Genomic DNA, 22897 nt, shown 5'->3' on the forward strand with positions numbered 1-22897 from the left:
GATACTAAGGGAACAATATTGTGGGTGTGGGTGCAGATCCTTTTTTACTATCCCACACCAATGCCTACTCCATTGATACTACGATGCAGGCTTTCTGAGGACTTAGGTGCTCATCCTATCTGGACGGGAGACTTTGTCTTGCTCGAGTACGACATGAATGAAGAATATTTTATAAATAGAACTTTTAATATCATTAAAATATTAAATAATTAAGATCTATGAAAAAGTTCTTCATTTACTTGGATATAGGCTCCTATGCAAGAAGGAAGTTTCAGCTTAGTTTCAGCTTAATAGGATACAAAAGGACTTTTTGGTATCCTAAATATGGGATACTTAAATTGTTGAATTGAAAAAAATGGTTCCTTTTTTGATTTTTTGAAGTCAAATTATATCAGAGGAAAAGAAATTATGAATGTTATATCATGCTCCATTAGAACATATAATGTGTTATTTGAGATATCTGCTGTAGAATAGGTCAACATCTCTATTGGCAAATAGGAGGTTTACAAATCCATGGCCAAGTACTTATCACTTCTTGGATTGTAATTGCAATCTTGTTAGTGTCAGTCATCATAGCTGTTCGGAATCCACAAACCATTCCGACTGATGGTCAGAATTTCTTTGAATATATTCTTGAATTTATTCGGGACTTAAGCAAAACTCAGATTGGAGATGAATATGGTCATTGGGTTCCCTTTATAGGAACTATGTTCTTATTTATTTTCGTTTCTAATTGGTCAAGTGCTCTTTTCCCTTGGAAAATCATAGAGTTACCTCATGGGGAGTTAGCCGCCCCCACGAATGATATAAATACAACAGTTGCTTTAGCTTTACTCACGTCAGTGGCATATTTTTATGCGGGTCTTAGCAAAAAAGGATTGAGTTATTTTGAGAAATATATTAAGCCAACTCCAATCCTTTTACCAATTAATATTCTAGAAGATTTCACAAAACCTTTATCTTTGAGTTTTCGACTTTTTGGAAATATATTAGCTGATGAATTGGTAGTTGTTGTTCTTGTTTCTTTAGTCCCTTTAGTAATTCCTATACTTGTCATGTTGCTTGGATTATTTACAAGCGGTATTCAAGCTCTTATTTTTGCAACCTTAGCAGCAGCTTATATAGGAGAATCCATGGAGGATCATCATTGACTAGTTTTTCTTGAAATAATCTTTTTTTTAGCTTATTTCAATTCCTATATGATTCAAGAAAATCTCCTTGCTGATCGAAATTGAAAATATACTTTATAGAATAGAAAAATATAGGAAGATAAAACACGATTTAAACATAGGAGAGAGAAGGAATGGACGATCGAATTTGAATTTATAATTTATAAAGGTTACGCTAAAAGTATAAAATTCTTAAAAGTAGTCCAATCATTTTTTTTATGTGTTTTGAAGAATTTTTAATTATTTTTAGTTTTAGATCCTATATCATTAAAATAGTAAGATTTTGAAGAATTGAAAATATCAGAGTTCATTTCAAATTTCTCACTTAAAAGTAGTCCAATCATTTTCTTTATGTGTTTTGAAGAATTTTCTCTTCCCCTATATCCTATATCCTTATAAAAAACATGTTATAAAAGAGAGAAAGTGACACTATCCTCAAGTCCCTCTATCCCCAATAAAAAGCCCATTTGATTTTCAAAATATCTCTTTTTTATTTTGATGAAAAATAAAAAATAAAATTCACTATTTTTTCTTTTTAATTCGTTTTATTTTCTCATTTCGCAAATAGATCTGAAAAAAAAAAATTATTATGCAAAATAATAAAATATAAGCATATGAAAAGATCCTAAGCATATGCAAAGAATCATTCTTCTATAATGAAATCATTACCAATCATCATTATCTTAAACATGGATTATTCAATTTTTTTGAATAAATTTTAATTTTATTTGAACTCCTTTATTTAATTGACAAGGGCATAGGTACGAGTATTCTACTCGAGTGATCCACAAGAAATAGTCGGGATAGCTCAGTCGGTAGAGCAGAGGACTGAAAATCCTCGTGTCACCAGTTCAAAACTGGTTCCCGGCAAGACAAAAATAAATTGGGTGGGTAAGAATTAATAAGAATATACATATATATATCTATATATATGATTAGTATATAAACTCAATTATTTATTTAATTCATAATATTAATATTATTAATATATTAATATCCTCATATAATGTTTTTTCATCTTTTCTCTATTCTATTATATCTATAGAATATAGATATATAGAAACATCATATTAAAAATATAATAATATTTATTATCGAAGTTAAAAAAGAACTCTTTAGTTTTAGATAAAGTAAAGAGTTCTAAGATAAGAATAGATAGACATAATGCATTTTAAAATTTGATACCTTCTTTTTATTCCTGAATTTCATATTTATTTTTTTATTTATTCTATTTCTTTCTTTCTTACCTTCTTTTCTGAGTGCAATTCTAAAATCTTCAGTTAATAGAAAATACATGAATATTCTATTTCTTTCTCCTCCAAATGAAAAAATCTAAAGACTTTTTTATATGTATTTTTTTATATCTATGATGTGAATAAGAATCTAGCAATTACTTTGTTTATTTCATGTAAAATAGAATTTCAAAATATTCATTAATGAATTTTGAAGTCATGTCATAATTAAGTGAACATGGATTTCTTATCATTCAAAGGGCATCTTGTATTTCATAGAAATCTGGAGTAATATAGTCCTTACGCAAGGGCCAGCCTATCCAACTTTCAGGCATTAAAATACGTTTAAGGCGTGGATGATTATCATAAGAGATTCCCAATATATCATAAGATTCACGTTCTTGAAAATCAGCACTTCTCCAAATCCAGAAAACAGATGGGATTTTAGGATTATTCCTTGACACAAATACTTTTATACATACTTCTTCTGGATTATATATATCATATTGTATTCTTGTAAGATGATATACGCTACCTAAAAACCCCCCTGGTGCTACATCATAAACACACTGAGAGCGTAAATAATTGTAACCATATACATATAAAATAATAGCAATGGAGTCCCAATCCTCGACCTTTATTTGTAAGGTTTGTATTCCTCGAGAATCAAAACCTAAAGATCTATGAACCAGTTCATTATTGACTAGCCAATCAGATAAATCATTTTGCAAAGGATCCTTCTCCATTCTATTGATCTCTCTCAAATTTGTATAAGTGTTTTACCATAAAATTGGAAAGTAAAGATTGACTTGCTCTTTCTTAATTCTGAAAAAAATAACCTTACCTAATTAATTGTAAGAAAATACTGAATCTTTCAATTTTATTTTAGAAGATATCTCTGAAATAGATTGTGAGGGATTTCTAAATCCCTGATCGTAATTTCCAGTATGATTACTACGTTGAACATGAAATTTATGATTAGTAGTAAAACATCGATTTTCTTCTTGAGATCTAGTTCTATCTTCAACTATTTCTCAAGATATCTTTTTGCGAAGTTTTGTTATAGCATCTATAACTGCCTCTGGTTTAGGCGGGCATCCCGGTAAATAAACATCCACAGGAATTAGCCTATCAACTCCCCGAACAGTAGTATAAGAATCAGTACTGAACATTCCCCCTGTAATAGTACAAGCTCCCATAGCAACAACGTATTTAGGTTCAGGCATTTGTTCATATAATCGCACTAAAGAAGGAGCCATTTTCATTGTTACAGTGCCAGCTGTTAAAATTAGGTCCGCTTGCCTAGGACTTGATCTTGGTACCAATCCATAACGATCAAAATCAAATCGCGAACCTATTAATGAAGCAAATTCAATGAAACAACAACTAGTACCATATAAAAGAGGCCATAAACTGGAAAGTCTTGACCAATTTGAAAGATCATTTGATGTAGTTGAAATAACTGAATTGGAGGTTGTTTGATCAAGTAATGAAAAGTCAATCAAATTCATAACTGTCTTATTAGGATTTTGTCCTTGTTTTTTTTTCCGTTTTTCTGAATATTTAGTTAAGACCATTCTAATGCTCCTTTTCGCCATGCGTAAACTGAACCACCAATTAGGATAAGAACGAAAATAAAAGATTCGATAAATAAAGATACACCTAATACATCGAAGCTCATTGCCCACGGATAAAGAAAGACTGTTTCAACATCAAAAACAACAAAAATAAGAGCAAACATATAATAACGAATTCGGAATTGTAACCAAGCATCTCCCATAGGTTCTATACCTGATTCATAACTAGAAAACTTTTCAGGTCCTTCACGAATCAGGACTAAAACTCCCGAAATAAAAAATGCTAAGATAGGAAAAAGGCTTGATATTATGAGAAATGCCCAGAAAATATCATATTCATGAAGCAGAAACATAAATGTACTCCTTCGTATAAAATAAAAATATACTGAATTTTTTGATTCAAATTCCCATTGTTAATTCATCCAGAACTTCAGTAAAAGAAGGATATATTTTTATGAATTGACTTTATTTGTGACATGTTTCGTTTAAAGATTCTATTTGATTCAAGGAATCCTGATTTCATTTTGAACTTCCATTCTAGTTAGATATGGTGTAAACATAAGATCTTCTTAGACAGAAGAGAAATTTTTCTCTTCTTTGGTTTCACCTTCTCTTTTTTTTTTTAGTTCTATACTTTTATCCCATAAGTTTTTATAGTTCTATCTTTTATTCCATAAGATAGAATAAAAGATAGAATAAATATAAAAATATCTTAATTCAAAAATTAATTTACTTAACTTTACTTAATTACTTTACTTTTACTTATAGTAAAAGACAATGTAAGAATATCAAAATTTACATAGAATTGAAGAAACTCTATTAAATAATTAGTTTATTCGGGATACTATTCTTATCTTAATATCATTTAAGATATTTTGAAAACTCTTTCAAAAAAAAAAAGTCTTGAAAAATGAAATGGATTAGGGCTATACGGACTCGAACCGTAGACCTTCTCGGTAAAAGAGATCAAACTGAATTTCTTATCGAAATGATTTGAACTATTTCAAAGACCCAACATGCAGTTTGTTGCATTGGGCTCTTTCATTAACTAAAAGAAAATCAGTTAATCCACCATATTATTTCATTATGAGAAAAATGACGATAAAAAGATGGTTCCATGTACTCTGATTCATTATGTCCTGATCTAAGAGCAATACCAAAGTTTTTCAAAGAAGGATTACCTTGACTTAGGTCTTCCTTCGGCCTATTTCACCTAATTTGAAATAAATAGAATCTCTATCGTTCCGCTGTATGTAAGAGTTGAATATGAGACTTTATACACCTTAAAGTTCATAGGACGAAAAGAGTTTTTTTGAGATCCTTATACTCATTATGCCTAGCATTGAATAGATTTAGCTATTAACCTTATCAATTAACAAATCAATGAGTGGTTTTATTAGATTTTGTATCGAAAATCACATCAAAATCATACTAAACCGACTATTTGTCAGGCTATTGTTCTCCCTTATTTTCAATATATGGAGTAAGACATTGATTTTTGAATAAGACTAATCATGTTCATTACATGCTTCTTTGAAAAACATTGGCGCACGTGTAAACGAGGCGCTCTACCAACTGAGCTATAGCCCTTGTACAAAAAATCTTAATACAAAAAAGATTTTTTGTCAAGCCTAATCCATATCCTTATCCATATGATAAATCTCTGATCTATTTACTGTTAATCGATTGGTATTGCTTAGAAAGAATAATCTATCTATAATTAGAATTAGAAAAGTGATAGAATTTTCTTTTTTGTTTTGAACTACCTACTTAACTCAGTGGTTAGAGTATTGCTTTCATACGGCAGGAGTCATTGGTTCAAATCCAATAGTAGGTAGAACTTATTAGATACTAACCCTGGTATCTAATAAGTTTTTCTACTTAATGGATCTTTTCCTTGTATCTGATTCAAAGTGATTTTTTTCAATTTAAAGTTAAAGAAGATAGTATCAAAAAAACTTTTAAAAAACTTATTTGGATTTATTTGATGTATTGACTAATTTTGAAATAAAATGTTAAGAGATAACATTAACAGCCTCTATTCGTGTCCTAGCTCGTCTAAGAGCTAGATTCGCTTCAATCAGTTGTCTCTTACCCGTAGCTTTCCTCAAGTTAGCTTCAGCTATTTCAAGAGCTTCTTGAGCTTCTTGCGGATCAATGTCGATACTTATCTCTGCATCATTTTCTAAAATGATGTTTTCATTATTTCCAATTCTGGCAAAACCACCCATTAGAGCCACCCTTAACCATTGGTCGTTGATGTGTATTCTCAAAAGACCTATATCCAAAGCTGTGGCAATAGGAGTGTGATTTGGTAATACAACAATTTGACCACTATTTGTAGATAAAATGATTTTTTTTACTTCTGAATCCAAAATAATTCAATTAGGAGTCAGTACACAAAGTTTTAAGGTCATTTCTTCAAAATGCTCTCTACTTCACTTCTAAATTGATAGCTTTCGCGGTAGCTTCATCGATGTTACCCACCAAATAAAAAGCTTGCTAGGGCAAAGCGTCTAATTCTCCAGAAAGGATTAGTTGAAATCCCCTAATAGTTTCTGCAAGACCAACATATTTTTCTGGAGAACCAGTAAAGACTTCTGCCACGAAGAAGGGTTGTGATAAGAAACGCTCAATTTTTCGTGCTCTTGCTACAGTTAAACGATCCTCCTCGGATAATTCATCCAATCCGAGAATTGCTATAATGTCCTGAAGTTCTTTGTAACGTTGTGAAGTTTGCTTAACTCTTTGCGCAGTTTCATAATGTTCTTTGCCAACAATCTTTGGTTGTAACATAGTTGACGTTGAATCTAAGGGATTCACTGCTGGATAAATACCTTTGGCAGCTAATGGTCTTGATAGTACGGTAGTAGCATCTAAATGTGCAAATGTTGTAGCAGGAGTAGGGTCAGTCAAGTCATCCGCAGGCACGTAAACTGCTTGGATTGAAGTTATAGCTCCCTTTTTCGTAGAAGTAATTCTTTCTTGCAAAGAACCCATTTCTGTGCTAAGGGTGGGTTGATAACCAACTGCGGAAGGCATTCTACCTAATAAAGAGGATACCTCTGATCCTGCTTGGACGAAACGAAAGATATTGTCAATGAATAGAAGCACATCTTGTTTATTAACATCTCGAAAATATTCTGCCATAGTTAGGGTAGTTAAACCAACTCTCATACGAGCTCCCGGGGGTTCATTCATTTGACCATAGACTAGAGCTACTTTTGATTCGGAAAGATTTTTTTCATTAATCACTCCGGATTCTTTCATTTCAATATAAAGATCATTTCCCTCACGAGTACGTTCCCCTACTCCACCAAATACGGATACACCTCCGTGAGCTTTAGCAATGTTGTTGATCAATTCCATGATCAGTACTGTTTTACCTACTCCAGCTCCCCCGAATAATCCTATTTTTCCTCCACGGCGGTAAGGAGCTAAAAGATCTACTACTTTAATACCTGTTTCAAAGATTGATAATCTTGTATCTAATTCTACAAAGGCGGGTGCAGATCTATGAATAGGAGATGTTTTACTAATGTCTAAAGGGCCTAAATTATCAACAGGCTCTCCAAGAACGTTGAAAATTCGTCCGAGGGTTGCTTCACCAACTGGAACACTTAGAGCAGCCCCTGTGTCAATCACTTCCATTCCTCTCGTTAAACCATCTGTAGCACTCATAGCTACAGCTCTAACTCGATTATTTCCTAATAATTTTTGCACCTCACAAGTAACATTAATCTGCTGCGTATATGGACCTTTAACTACCAGAGCATTATAAATATTAGGCATTTTGCCCGGAGGAAAGACAATATCGAGTACTGGGCCAATAATTTGAACAATATGCCCTATATTTTGTGTGGAAACCACAGGATTAGAATTAGTAGGATTCATAATTATAAAAAAAATGAAGTATTTTGCAGTTTTTTTTATAGTACCAAAGCAAAAAGCAATATTCGATAACAAGCTGATCAATTAATTCAATAAAAAATAAAAAGGAAATAACTTTTTATTTAGTTAACGATCTAAGCGATTGAATCTTATTCAATCCTTTATTCATTCAATTTCAATGAGTTCATTCTTAGGTTCAGTCAATGTTTCTTTCTTTTTTCATATAGATTTCTATTTTTAAATTCTTTCGTAGATGAATTATGCTTATTTTCTAGGATTTAAATATAAAAAACATATCACTGCCAAGAGGGAAGTGTCAAGAGGGAAATGCGTATTGAAATATTTTGATTTCAAATTAATAAATAGATTCTCTAAGAAAAATCTCATTAGAAATTTATCAATTTGCAAAACAAGATTATGTGGATTGGCGGATTTTGATAGTTGGTGCTGCTGCACATGCAGCCATTTTTCTAGTAAGAGACTATGATCCAACTACTCGATACAATGATCTTTTAGATCGTATCCTTAGGCACCGCGATGCAATCATATCACATCTTAACTGGGTATGTATATTTTTAGGTTTTCACAGTTTTGGCTTGTACATCCATAATGATACCATGAGTGCTTTAGGACGTCCTCAAGACATATTTTCAGATACTGCTATCCAATTACAACCTATCTTTGCTCAATGGGTACAAAATACTCATGCTTTAGCACCTAGTCTAACAGCTCCTGGTGCAACAACGAGTACCAGCTTAACTTGGGGAGGTAGTGATTTAGTAGCAGTAGGTGGCAAAGTAGCTTTGTTACCTATTCCATTAGGAACCGCGGATTTTCTAGTCCATCATATTCATGCATTTACGATTCATGTAACTGTATTGATATTACTGAAGGGTGTTCTATTTGCTCGCAGTTCCCGTTTGATACCTGATAAAGCAAATCTTGGTTTTCGTTTTCCTTGTGATGGACCTGGACGAGGAGGAACATGTCAAGTATCCACCTGGGATCATGTTTTCTTAGGTCTTTTTTGGATGTACAATTCAATTTCGGTAGTAATTTTTCATTTCAGTTGGAAAATGCAGTTGGATGTTTGGGGTACCATAAGCGACCAAGGGATAATTACTCATATCACAGGAGGGAATTTTGCACAAAGTTCCATTACGATTAATGGGTGGCTTAGAGATTTCCTATGGGCACAGGCTTGTCAAGTAATTCAATCTTATGGTTCTTCATTATCTGCATATGGTCTTTTTTTCTTAGGTGCTCATTTTGTCTGGGCTTTCAGTTTAATGTTTCTATTTAGTGGCCGTGGTTATTGGCAAGAACTTATTGAATCCATTGTTTGGGCTCATAACAAATTAAAAGTTGCTCCTGCTACTCAGCCTAGAGCTTTGAGCATTATACAAAGACGTGCTGTAGGAGTAACCCATTACCTTCTGGGTGGAATTGCCACAACATGGGCATTCTTCTTAGCAAGAATTATTGCAGTAGGATAATGGCTAGGAGGATTTGAAAAGCATTATGGCATTAAGATTTCCGAGGTTTAGCCAAGGTTTAGCTCAGGACCCCACTACTCGTCGTATTTGGTTTGGTATTGCTATTGCACATGACTTCGAGATTCATGATGATATTACTGAAGAACTTCTTTATCAGAATATTTTTGCTTCTCACTTTGGTCAGTTAGCTATAATATTTCTGTGGACATCTGGAAATCTTTTTCATGTAGCTTGGCAAGGAAATTTTGAGTTATGGATAAAGGATCCTTTGCATATAAGACCTGTTGCTCATGCAATTTGGGATCCGCATTTTGGCCAACCAGCTGTAGAAGCCTTTACTCGGGGAGGTGCTACTGGCCCAGTCAATATTGCTTATTCTGGTCTTTATCAGTGGTGGTATACAATCGGATTACGTAGCAATGAAGATCTTTATACTGGAGATCTTTTTCTATTACTTCTTTCTGCAATATCCTTAGTTGCAGGTTGGTTACATCTACAACCCAAATGGAAACCAAGCCTTTCGTGGTTCAAGAATGCCGAATCTCATCTCAATCATCATTTGTCAGGACTTTTCGGAGTAAGTTCTTTGGCTTGGACAGGGCATTTAGTCCATGTCGCTATTCCTGGATCTAGAGGAGAATATGTCAGGTGGAGTAATTTCTTAGATGTATCACCGCATCCCCAAGGGTTGGGACCACTTCTTACGGGTCAATGGAATCTTTATGCTCAAGATCCTGATTCGAGTAATCATTTATTTAGCACTTTCCAAGGAGCGGGAACTGCCATTCTAACCCTTCTTGGGGGATTTCATCCACAAACACAAAGTTTATGGTTGACTGATATCGCTCATCATCATTTAGCTATTGCCTTTATTTTTCTAATTGCTGGTCATATGTATAGAACTAATTTCGGAATTGGACATAGTATCAAAGATCTTTTAGAAGCACATATTCCTCCAGGGGGTCGATTAGGACGTGGGCATAAAGGTCTTTATGATACAATCAATAACTCCATTCATTTTCAATTAGGTCTTGCTCTAGCTTCTTTAGGGGTTATTACTTCATTAGTAGCTCAACATATGTACTCTTTACCTGCTTATGCATTCATCGCACAAGACTTTACTACTCAAGCTGCCTTATATACTCATCACCAATATATTGCAGGGTTCATCATGACAGGAGCCTTTGCTCATGGAGCTATATTTTTCATTAGAGATTACAATCCAGCCCAGAATGAAAATAATGTATTGGCAAGAATGTTAGACCATAAAGAAGCGATCATATCGCATTTAAGCTAGGCAAGCCTTTTTCTGGGGTTCCATACCTTGGGCCTTTATGTTCATAACGATGTCATGCTTGCTTTTGGTACTTCGGAAAAACAAATCTTAATCGAACCCATATTTGCTCAATGGATACAATCTGCTCATGGTAAGACTTCATACGGATTTGATGTACTCTTATCTTCAACGAGCGGCCCAGCCTTCAATTCAGGTCGAAACATATGGTTACCCGGATGGTTGAATGCTGTTAATGAGAATAGGAATTCTCTTTTCTTAACAATTGGCCCTGAAGATTTCTTGGTTCATCATGCTATTGCTCTAGGTTTACATACAACTACATTGATTTTAGTAAATGGTGCTTTAGATGCACGTGGTTCTAAATTAATGCCGGATAAAAAGGATTTTGGTTATAGTTTTCCTTGTGACGGACCAGGACGTGGCGGTACTTGTGATATTTCCGCTTGGGACGCATTTTATTTGGCAATTTTCTGGATGTTAAATACTATTGGATGGGTTACTTTTTATTGGCATTGGAAACATATTACTTTATGGCAAGGTAACGTTTCACAATTTAATGAGTCCTCCACTTATTTGATGGGATGGTTAAGAGATTATCTATGGTTAAACTCTTCACAACTTATCAATGGATATAATCCTTTTGGTATGAATAGTTTATCGGTATGGGCATGGATGTTCTTATTTTGACATCTTGTTTGGGCTACAGGGTTTATGTTCTTAATTTCTTGGCGTGGATATTGGCAGGAATTGATTGAAACTTTAGTGTGGGCTCATGAACGCACACCTTTGGCTAATTTGATTCGCTGGAGAGATAAACCGGTTGCTCTTTCCATTGTGCAAGCAAGATTGGTTGGATTAGCCCACTTTTCCGTAGGTTATATATTTACTTATGCAGCTTTCTTGATAGCCTCAACATCAGGAAAATTTGGTTAATTTCTTTTTTTATTGTCTTTTTATTTACTCTATTATCTATTATCAACAATCTCATTCTTTTCGATGAAGAGATGGAGAGGTAGAAATCTATCTTCTTATATTATTATATTCGGCTTTTAACTGTATCATTATTAAAAATAGAGGTAACTTATGGCCAAGAAAAGTTTGGTTCAAAGAGAACACAAGCGAAAGAAATTGGAAGAAAAATATCGTTTGATTCGTCAGTCCTTAAAAAAGAAAAGCAAAGACTCATCCCTGAGTCAAAGAGAAATAAGAGAAATTCAGAGAAAATTGCAATCTCTACCACGTAATAGTGCACCTACACGTCTTCATAGACGTTGTCTTGTTACTGGAAGACCTAGAGCTCACTATCGAAATTTTGGACTATCCGGGCACATACTTCGACAAATGGTTCATGCATGTTTATTACCGGGTGCAACAAAATCAAGTTGGTAAGGATAACAATCTCGTTTCTATTTTTACCTAATTTTACCTAAAAGATTTTGTACCTAAAAAAGAAATATCGCTTCCCAATTGTACCTATTTTTATGGACCCTCTTGAGATTTCTTTCGAAATGGATCAAAATATACATACCATTTTGATAGATATTTGAAAGAGGGTCTCCAATCTTTTAATGTTTCTCTCTCTTTTTTCAAAGAACATTTTGGAGTTATAGCCCCTAGTACACGCCATGATCTTAGTTGGCTAAAAATAAAGGGTTCGAAACTCCTCATTTTCATTTTCCAGATGAAAAACTCAAACCCTTAGATCATTCTATAGGACATAGAATAACAATTAATTTTTACCATAAAAAAAAGGAGTAATATGGCAAAAAAAAGTATAATTCAGAGAGAACACAAGCGAAAGAAATTGGAAGAAAAATATCGTTTGAAAATGTATATTCTTAACCTATTAGTAGGAACGCCACAGTCGTAGTTTACATTATGGCGTATATTGCACTGTGTATCATTTGATAAACCCAGAAAAGGCTTATTTCTTTTGGTTCAAGTAGAAATTTAAATGGAAGAATTTTCAAATTCTTTAAAAAAATATAAATTTCGTCAACAACAATGCTTATATCCACTTCTTTTTCAAGAGTATATACTTTCTTTTTTTAGTTTTTTAGGATCTAAAACTAAAAAAACATATAGAAATGAAATATTCAAAATAGTAAGATTTTGAAGAATTGAAAATATACTTTTATAACATGTTTTTTTAGTTTTAGATCATAAAAAACTAAAAAAAGAAAGTTTTAATGGATATAGGGGATTTTGGGTAGCGCCATAATCAAAAACTTTTTTGATAAGTGAGAAATTTGAAATGAACTCTGATATTGATATTCAAAATCTTACTATTTTGAATATTTTTATATCCCTATGGGATAGAAGAAGAGAAATCGAAATGAAATCAAGAATCCAGGAAAAAAGGAAATCAAAAAAGAAGTAGAAGATAGAAAGGATTCAAAATGAATATATTGAAACTCCTAAAGAAAGTATTTTTTCTTTTTTCCATTCCGAATTATTCATTCTGACCTCGAGACTTAGATCATTCTATTGAACTCATTCTATTGAACATAGAATGAGAATTAACGTATAATTAATTAGGAGGACTCCTATGCTATTAACATATTTTGTCGGGTACATTCAGAGGGAAATCGACGACCGTCGCAAAGAACTTTAGGTTTCTTTAGGTTTATGAAAGCAAGAAAGAACGAAATTTCAAACAAGAAAGAACGAAATTTCAAAATAGAAAAATCAAAAAAGGTATACCTTATAGATATAGAAAAATCAAAAAAGGTATACCTTTTATTTTAAGTAGGAGAAAGCGATTAATAAGATATGATTTGACTTTGACTTAAAAAAGGTATACCTTATAAAAAAATAAAAAAAGGTATACCTTTTATTTTAAGTAGGAGAAAGCGATTAATAAGATATGATTTGACTTTGACTTAAAAAAGGTTTATCTTATAATAAGATATGATTCGATTATATTTAAAATGATATTTATTCAGAAATAGAAGGTTTGATTATGATATTCTACTATCATTATTATCTATCATTATTATCTGGTTTTATCTTAGGTTCCAGAAATGTTTTTTTAAGAAAATATCTATCAATCTGGTTTTATCTTAGGTTCCAGAAATGTTTTTTGAATAAAAACCTAATAAAATAAAGTAAGAGTAAGGCTCTTAATTGAATAATCGAATAATCTTAATTGATTATTAAAATATATAAAACAGGAAAACTTTATGAAATGGGAGTTTTTAAATAAAAGGAGATATCAGCATCTCCGACCCTTGCCTGATGATTTTCTTCGAGTCTATAATAGGCTCTATGGCGAGCGGATAATAATTCTAGACAGCGAGCTTTACTCTAGAAGGCTAATGCAGCGAATAGTGCTAGACCTCCTAGAGTTTTACGATTCAAAAAGTAAAGCTCCAATTAGAGTTTTTATAGACTGCCCTATGTTAGGGGCATCTGAATCTTTAGTTCTTTCAAATATTTTGAAATGCAGCCCGGTTCCGATATATACCACTCTTGTAGGTCCTGTGGGATTAGGAGCCACTTTTATTCTCGCCGGAGGAACACAGGGGAAACGGGCTGCATTTCCGAACTCTATGATATCTTTTAAGATTCTGAACTTCGTTGATCTAGCTGTTCAGAATTATTCGTCGATTTTGAAAAACTTACGAGATAAACGTAAACTAGTTGAGAAATTTTTAAGTGTTTGTGCCAAAAGCACAAGCTACTCGGAACATGAGCTACTCTCCTTTATGGAAAGTGAGCCCATTTTATTACCCAGTGAAGCTATCAATTTTGGTATTATCGATCACGTAGTGAATATACGTGAAGAGAACGAAAATAGGATCTTGGATACTCTTAATACTTTTAGTGACCCTACCTATACCTATGAACAAAGTCGAGATTACCTTTTTTGAAATGCTATCTATCTCATGAGCTGTTTCGTGAGAATATCCGGCCCTTGGTAGGGGATCTGGTAATATTGGAATACAACTCTGGTCTTAGATGCATAAAAAGAAGAGTCCATTATATCATTGAAGTGATATAATAAAGATTTTTCTAAGATGAAACAAGATAAATTCAAAAAGATGATTACAAGTGGAGAGCGAATGGAAGAGAAACGAAAATATATCGAGAAAGAATTACTTGAAGAAGAACTAGATCTAGAGGAACTGAATAAAATGAATGAAGATAAAATCGATTCAGATGAAGAGGAAGTCAACAAATTGATTGGAAAGAAATATACTCGAAACGAAATAGAGCAACTGTTTCTTCTCGCAAAAATAGAATCATCAGGAGAAATAGAAGAAAAAGAAAAAAACCTTGCTTATGATGAAGATGCTAATCAAAATTCAAAAAAATCAATAAAATCAAAAGAATCTAAGGAATCACAAGAATCAGAGGAATCAATAAAATCAACAGAATCTAAGGAATCACAAGAATCAGAGGAATCAACAGAATCAACAGAATCTGAAGAAGATATACCTTACATGGATAAGGTCGATTCTTATCAAAGAAAAACAGGTTTGACCGACGCTGTTCAAACAGGAATAGGTCAACTCGGCGGTATCCCTGTAGCACTTGCGGTTATGGATTTTGAGTTTATCGGAGGAAGTATGGGATCGGTAGTGGGTGAAAAAATAACCCGTCTAATTCAATATGCTACGAGAAAATCCTTACCTCTCATCATTTGTTGTACTTCTGGAGGAGCTCGTATGCAAGAAGGAAGTTTCAGCTTAATGCAGATGGGTAAAATATCTTCGACTTTATTGAATTTTCAATTCCATGAAAACTTATTTTTAGTGTCACTTCTGACATCACCTACAACAGGTGGTGTCACAGCCAGTTTTGGAATGCTTGGCGATATAATTATTGGTGAACCAGATGCAACCATTGCATTTGCAGGTAAAAGAGTGATTGAAGAAGTAATGAAGATCGAAGTACCCGAGGGTGTACAGGAAGCTGAATACTTATTGGAAAAGGGCTCATTGGATTCAATTGTACCACGTAATCTTTTCAAAGGTGTTCTTAGTGAATTATTCGCGTTCCACGGTATCTTTCATTTAAATAGAGGAGGTTTATGAAAAAAGAATTGGTATGTTCCTTTCTATTCGATTTATGGAATCATTTTGTTCTATTTTTTATTATGTTTTGCTCATTTTGGTTTGAAGATTTTATATCGTGGAATTTGATTTTTTCAGGAATAATTTTGAATTATTTTTTTCTATGTGTTCTATAAATCTGTGATAGAGATTTTTCTCTATTTTTTTTCTCTATTTTATAGGATGCTTTAATCAAGGATTGGGTCGAACTCGTAATAGCTATGAATAGTCCCGAACTTATTATGGGACATACAATGCATTAGAGGCGTATGATCATTCCCCTTATTCTATTCCACCTCCTCTAGAGAAGAGAACTTTCAAATCACATTCGATCGATTATGGCGGGTCTTACTAATATTCTCGCGGATCTTACTAATTTTCATTATACAAAATCTCTAATTCTTTGTCTTGTTCTTATTAGTTTACTTCTTATTGTTTTGATAGGTTTTGTTTGTTACAGTTCGTGTAAACAAAAAAACCTTACTTTTGATTCTGATGCTAATCAAAATTCAAAAAATTCAACAGAATTAGAATTAGAGTAATCAAAAGATTCAACGCAAAAAGAAGGTTCATCTGAGGATTACACAGAATCCTCAGAGGACGAATCATCCGACACCGATGAAAGCGATGCCGAAATCCAGGCAGATGAATATTCGGTATGTTCTATGGAAAAAATCCGTCCTTATCCGTTTCATGGATTTGGTTTTGATACCAGGTTAATTCCCATTAACGGGATTTTTCGGGCTTGGATTGTCGCCAAGGTCCATCGCATTGAAATGATCGACAAAGATTCCAAGAGGCTAATCGTGTGGGCGCGGATCCAGTTTTACTATTTTAGTCCAATGGCTGTTCCACTAATCATCAAGTGTAGGCTTAGCGATGAATTGCGCCACCAACCCATATCAATTGGGAACTTCGTGGTGGTGGAATACAACGCTTTTGAAGAATTTTCTTCTAAAAGAAAGTATACAATAATTAAAATAAATTATTGGTACCATTAATCTATTATAAAAATTTCTTTTTCTATCCAAATCAAATCCTCCATTTGATTTGGATAGAATAAGAAAGTAGTATATGAATCCATCCAACTTTTTGTTTTTTGTGTATACTAATACTAGATTGAAATAATTTAACTTTTTGCTACCAATGGAGAATTGCTTCTTATTTCAAATCGAAAATGATTGGATTTTGACCAATGGAAACCATCAATTTGTAATTTGTATAGAATAAATAGGTATATAATATACCTAAATGTTACTATCCTATTCATCAGTACTGCTCGTTGATACTGGAAGGATTTTCTTATCTGTTCGAATTCATGACCTGAACGAGCCGCACATACACCCTAGCACATGGTCCTGACATCCAGCGGGAGATTTCTTACCATTTTTTTTTTGCTGTCTTATGTTTCTAAGAAGTTGTGTATATAGTTGGCATATTGTGTATATATCTATACAGAATCCAATTTCTTTCTTTCGATCAGATGTTATTTTTCTCAATTTTCCTTTTTTGAATATGGAATACTCCATATTCAAAAAAGGAAAATTCGACTTTGAAATAGATTTACAAAAAATCATTCAGATCACTCAGGATTTTATTCATTTTCTTTTTTTAATTTTGCTATTCGATCAATAATACCATAATCGTGAGCTTTTGTTGCCGACATAAAATACTCATAGTCTCTTTCCATATCTTTCTGTATAACATCCACAGGTTTACCTGTGTTTTCTGCATAAATATTCGCAATTGTGTTACGAAGTTCAAGCGCATCTTCTTCTTCTATTATTAAGGAATCTATATCTATATTTTGATCTGTGTTAGTAGCAGTACTTCTAGGTTGGGTAATACAAATCTTAGCGTGAGGCAATGCTACCCGTTTAGTAATTGTTCCTCCGGCCAGGATCAAAGATGCTACTGATCCAGTTGCTCCCATAGCTATTGTACACACATCAGGTAAAATAGTTTTCATAGTATCATAAATGGTTAGTGATTCGTGTACCCCTCCACCGGGAGAGTTCATATATATATAAATATCAGGATCAGGATCATTATAAAGATCAGTTTCCGAATTCAGCAGTAACAAGAGAACGATAAACCGATTGGTCAAAGATGTCGTAATTTCTTTGCATAGAAAGAGTGTTCTTTCTTTGTAAAGCCGTTCGTATATGTCAATCCAAGTCGGTTTATCGTCGGGAAAACGCCTATAAGGGACCTTTGGTATACCTAGAGGCATATCAAATTCCTCCTTTTTTGTATTTTTGGAAATAACTAATAGATTGGATTTCTTTTCTTTTAGTTATTCTTTTATCCGTCTAGGGTCAATCAATAACAAAACGCATTATTCCAATATATCAAATATCGATTCCAATGGCTTTTGCTACTAGAACCTTCCCAACCACGATTCTTGCTTTTCTTCCCATTCTTAAATAAAGAATTCGATATTCATTCCAAAAAAAGAGTGGGTTCCATCGTTTCTATGGTTACCTCTCAAACGGCGAGGTCCTCTCTATACACCGGATCTTCTTTTTTCAAAAGATTTTGTGAAATTGTATAGTTCATATTCTTTGGCTCTACCTATTAATTAGAAAGTAATAGCCCTTTTCACACTAAGAGTTATCTATACAGTAACGGCATTTCATTCGAAAAGTTGGCTAGGTAGCTAACCCTATGAGTCCGTTCTTTCAGCTTAATGTAATGCTATTTCCTCTGCTTAATGGATAACTTTTTGCTACCAATGGAGATTTGCTTCTTATTTCAAATCGAAAATGATTGGATTTTGACCAATGGAAACCATCAATTTGTAATTTGTATAGAATAAATAGGTATATAATATACCTAAATGTTACTATCTTATTCATCAGTACTGCTCCTTGATACTGGAAAGATTCTCTTATCTGTTCGAATTCATGACCTGAACAAGCCACACATAACCCTAGCACATGGTCCTGACATCCAGTGGGAGATTTCTTACCATTTTTTTGTGGCTGTCTTATGTTTCTAATCTAAGAAGTTGTGTATATAGTTGGCATATTGTGTATATATCTATACAGAATCCAATTTCTTTCTTTCGATCAGATGTTATTTTTCTCAATTTTCCTTTTTTGAATATGGGATACTCCATATTCAAAAAAGAAAAATTCGACTTTGAAATCTATTTCATCACTTGGATCACTCAGGTTTTATTTCGTTTTCTTTTTTGGATTTTATTATACGATCAATAATACCATAATCTTGAGCTTCTATTGCCGACATAAAATAGTCTCTTTCCAGATCCTTCTGTATAACATCTACAGGTTTACCTGTGTTTTCTGCATAAATATCCGCAATTGTGTTACGCAGTTCAAGCATATCTTCTACTTCCATTTTTAAGGAATGTATATTTCCCTTAACACGGGCGCTGCTAGGTTGGTGAATCATCACCTTAGCATTAGGCAATGCTAGCCGTTTAGTAATTGTTCCTCCAGCCAGGACCAAAGATGCTCCTGATGCAGCTAATCCCAAATTTATTGTAGATACATCAGGTACAATGTACCTCATTGTTTCATATATAGATATAGTTGCCTCTGCTCCTCCACCGCGAGAGTTTATATATATGCTGATATCCTCATCATTCTCAGTATCATCATAAAGATCAGTTTCCGAATCCAGTTGTAATAAGAGACCGATAAACCTATTGGCGAAATATTTCTTAATTTCTTTGCATAGAAAGAGTGCTCTTTCTTTGTAAAGCCGTTCGTATATGCCAATCCAAGTCGGTTTATCCTCGGGAAAACGCCTATAAGGGACCTTTGGTATACCTAGAGGCATATCAAATTCCTCCTTTTTTGTATTTTTGCAAACAACTAATAGATTGGATTTCTTTTCTTTTAGTTATTCTTTTATCCGTCTAGGGTCAATCAATAACAAAACGCATTATTCCAATATATCAAATATCGATTCCAATGGCTTTTGCTACTAGAACCTTCCCAACCACGATTCTTGCTTTTCTTCCCATTCTTAAATAAAGAATTCAATATTCATTCCAAAAAAAGAGTGGGTTCCATCGTTTCTATGGTTACCTCTCAAACGGCGAGGTCCTCTCTATACACCGGAGCTTCTTTTTTCAAAAGATTTTGTGAACTTGTATAGTTCATATTCTTTGGCTCTACCTATTAATTAGAAAGTAATAGCCCTTTTCACACTAAGAGTTATCTATACAGTAACGGCATTTCATTCGAAAAGTTGGCTAGGTAGCTAACCCTATGAGTCCGTTCTTTCAGCTTAATGTAATGCTATTTCCTCCGCTTAATGGATAACTTTTTGCTACCAATGGAGATTTGCTTCTTATTTCAAATCGAAAATGATTGGATTTTGACCAATGGAAACCATCAATTTGTAATTTGTATAGAATAAATAGGTATATAATATACCTAAATGTTACTATCCTATTCATCAGTACTGCTCGTTGATACTGGAAAGATTCTCTTATCTGTTCGAATTCATGATCTGAACGAGTCGCACATACACCCTAGCACATGTTCCTCGACGCTGAGGACATCCTTTAAGAGCGGGAGATTTCTTACCATTTTTTTTTGGCTGTCTTATGTTTCTAAGAAGTTGTGTAATAGTTGGCATATTGTGTATATATCTATACAGAATCCAATTTCTTTGTTTCGATCGATCTTAACCAAATGTTATTTTTCTCAATTTTCCTTTTTTGAATTTTTGAATATGGAATACTCCATATTCAAAAAAGGAAAATTCGACTTTGAAATCTATTTCATCACTCGGATCACTCAGGTTTTATTTCATTTTCTTTTTTGGACATGACTACCCGATCAATAATACCATAATCTTGAGCTTCTGTTGCCGACATAAAATAGTCTCTTTCTAGATCCTTCTGTATAACATCTACAGGTTTACCTGTGTTTTGTGCATAAATATCCGCAATTGTGTTACGAAGTTCAAGCATATCTTCTGTTTCCTTTATTAAGGAATCTATATTTTTTTTTGTGCTAGTCGGGGCACTTCTAGGTTCGTGAATCATAATCCTAGCGTTTGGGTATGCTATCCGTCTAGTAATTGTTCCTCCGGCCAGGATCAAAGATGCTCCTGATGCAGCTAATCCCATAGCTATTGTAGACACTTCAGGTAACATAACTTTTAGAACATCATAAATAGCTACCAAGAGAGTTTATATATATATATATATCAGTATCATTATAACCCTCACTTTCCGAATTCAGCAGTAACAAGAGACCGATGAACTGATTGGCGAAAGATGTCGTAATTTCTTTGCATAGAAAGAGTGTTCTTTCTATGTAAAGTCGTTCGCATATAAATTACTAAAAACGAATATCGAAACTCTTTTGATTCATTATCTGAGATTGTCTATTCTTTTTGAAAAAATAGGAGATTTTTTGTTATTTTATAAAATTCTTAAAAGTAGTCCAACCAATGCCAAATGACTGGGAAACTATAATCGATCGTGATTTGGAACCCGTTCTTTTCATGACTCCTCTTAACTGAGATTTTCTATATCTATTCTATTGTTTTTTTTTGTTCTGGCTCGGCATCTAGCCGAGCCTTCCTTTCTATGAAAGAAAGGATAAGGGAAAAAAACAAATGAAAAAAACCAATTTTTGCAATAAATAATTGGAGAGAGAGGGATTCGAACCCCCGATAGTTCGAAGAACTATGCCGGTTTTCAAGACCGGAGCTATCAACCACTCAGCCATCTCTCCCAAAGATAATCTATATCTTATTCCTACGAATCAAATCATATCATATATTACTCATATGAGATGAGTAACTAATTATCTAGCCATCTCCTATATTAATTATTAATCTTAACCATTTCAAGATATCTATGTATAAAGTATACATAGATATATGAACGAGTATGCCTTTTTTTCAGAAAGTCGAGTCTACTTCATGTTCAAATTAAGTATTAAGTTTTAAAGAAAAGAATCATTTGATTTTTAATGAAAACCTTCCATTCCATATTGTATATATATTACTCATATTGTATATATATTAATATTATCCCAATGTGAGGGATAAATTGTATAATTCATTTTTTAGTAGTTTGGAGGATTAGATGACTATTTGTTACGTTACAAAATTTTTACAATTAAATTCAAATAATTTAAAAGAAGGAATCGATAAATCATGTTAACAAAATAGAAGTTTAAACCTTAATTAAGGTTCCCCTAAATAAGTAAGTTAAGTGTGAATCGAAACCGCGTCGAAATTTTGAGATTTTGAAACTTTATAAGCTGAGTGCGGATGGGATTGACCCGCACTGCGGGTGGGTGCATCCGCACTCATGCAATTCTGTGTTGGTCAAAATTTACTAAGTGCTGAGTGCGGGTGAGTGACCTGCACTGCGGATGGGTCCAGCCGCACTCATAAATTCCTATATTGAGCTGAATTTCCTGAAAAATTGGCTAAGTCCTGAGTGCGGATGGGTTGACCCGCACTGCGGGTGGATTTCATCCGCAATAGGCTCGGACTTTTTCTGAAATTTGCCTAAGTCCCGAGTGCGGATGGGTGACCCGCACTGCGGATGACTTCTTTGTTAAAACTCATTTTCTGGAAACCGACTAAGTGCTGAGTGCGGGTCAAGCCACCCGCAGTGCGGATGGGTGCATCCGCATTCAGGGTAATTTTAACCCTAAAACTCAAATTGAAGCTTCTCTCTCTCTCTCTCACTTCACCATTTCCCCATTTTTTAGTCATTTTCGTCCAAAGAGAAGGAAAAAGAAAGAGAGAGTTTCCCGTCTAACTTAAACCCCCGATTGTTGCGAGAAATCGAAACTGGAACCGAGTCAGCGGCCATGAATCTCTCCTAGCTCTCCTGTTCGGTATTTCTTTCTCTTCCCATTTCTCTCTAAAATCTTGGATTTCTCGATTTTCTCGGATTCTCGTTTTAAACTCGAGATTTGTGTTCGAATTGCTCGAGGACTAGTTCCTCTACATTCCTTACTAGTTTGGTTGTCAATCTTTTTCCTGATTTCTTCCGATTTGTGAAATCTGATTTCTAGGGTTTCGTGCCAAAATTGAAAGTTGGCATAATCGTGATTTGATTTGTTTAACCCGACCAATTAGACTTGTAATCGGTAGGGTTGCTTCCTGATCTGGAATTTTTAGAACGTTTAACGGTTAATTTGAGGTTTTGACCAAATTAGGGTTAACCA

The 22897-nt window shown here is 33.7% G+C and overlaps 1 long non-coding RNA gene and 2 other non-coding genes across 3 annotated transcripts in view; 2 read left to right on the forward strand and 1 right to left on the reverse strand.

The window, feature by feature from the left end:
* LOC144545284 (uncharacterized) overlaps window positions 1-22897 on the forward strand; it is a 56610-nt gene that overhangs the window by 26475 nt on the left and 7238 nt on the right. The window lies entirely within an intron of this gene.
* TRNAF-GAA (transfer RNA phenylalanine (anticodon GAA)) lies at window positions 1967-2039 on the forward strand. The gene has a single exon. It is a non-coding gene; the product is annotated as a tRNA-Phe (tRNA).
* On the reverse strand, window positions 21355-21442 carry TRNAS-UGA (transfer RNA serine (anticodon UGA)). The gene has a single exon. It is a non-coding gene; the product is annotated as a tRNA-Ser (tRNA).

The sequence above is a fragment of the Carex rostrata genome, chromosome 27 (genome assembly GCF_964058835.1).
Source record: "Carex rostrata chromosome 27, lpCarRost1.2, whole genome shotgun sequence".
In the NCBI taxonomy this organism is placed as follows: Eukaryota; Viridiplantae; Streptophyta; class Magnoliopsida; order Poales; family Cyperaceae; genus Carex; species Carex rostrata.